The 642-nt window shown below is 60.3% G+C and overlaps 1 long non-coding RNA gene across 1 annotated transcript in view; it reads left to right on the plus strand.

The window, feature by feature from the left end:
• Window positions 1-60: 60 nt before the first annotated feature.
• Window positions 61-642, plus strand: part of LOC104126849 — a 2,767-nt gene continuing 2,185 nt past the window's right edge. Inside the window, exons 1-2 of the long non-coding RNA XR_004842095.1 lie at window positions 61-366; window positions 459-531. This is a non-coding gene — a long non-coding RNA (uncharacterized LOC104126849). The remainder of the gene's footprint in view (window positions 367-458; window positions 532-642) is intronic.

Consider the following 642-nt stretch of genomic DNA (forward strand, 5'->3'; position numbering starts at 1 on the left):
TCCTTCCGTGCCCCGAGAGCCCGGGGCTGCCTCCCTCCTGGTTTTTTTTTTTTTTCTGCTGCGGATTGGTTTGGCTCTGCCTCAGTCTGGTCACCTCAGCCATGCCCCGGCCAGCCACGGGGAGGGAGCTGAGGGTGTCCCAAATTACCTGTGTTCTCTGGGCCTGTTGGCTCCGCAGCGTGGTCACCATCCCTCTTCCCAGAGGGATGAAACCCGCCCCCCTAAAAAAAAAGCTTTCATTTTCCATAAACGTCCTTAACGCCGCCCACGTTTGACTCGGTGCAGAGCGCCCAGCGGGCCAAGGCGTCCCTCAACGGGGCTGACATTTACTCCGGCTGCTGCACGCTGAAGATCGAATACGCCAAGGTAAGCGTCCCGGCCGGCAGCACGCATCCACGTGCGCCCCTCCTGGGGGGCCGCCGCTGACGCCTGACGTTTCTCCGGGGGTTTTCTCGCAGCCCACCCGCCTCAACGTTTTCAAGAACGACCAGGATACCTGGGACTACACCAACCCCAACCTCAGCGGACAAGGTAATCCCCGATGAAGCGCTTTGTACCTATGCACACGGCCGGGCACAGCACTCTCATACCGACCCACAATATGTAATGCCATTCGCCTGCCCGAACCTTCAGCCGGAGCTG

This window comes from Egretta garzetta, unplaced genomic scaffold (genome assembly GCF_000687185.1).
Source record: "Egretta garzetta isolate BGI_Z169 unplaced genomic scaffold, ASM68718v1 scaffold695, whole genome shotgun sequence".
Lineage (NCBI taxonomy): Eukaryota > Metazoa > Chordata > Aves > Pelecaniformes > Ardeidae > Egretta > Egretta garzetta.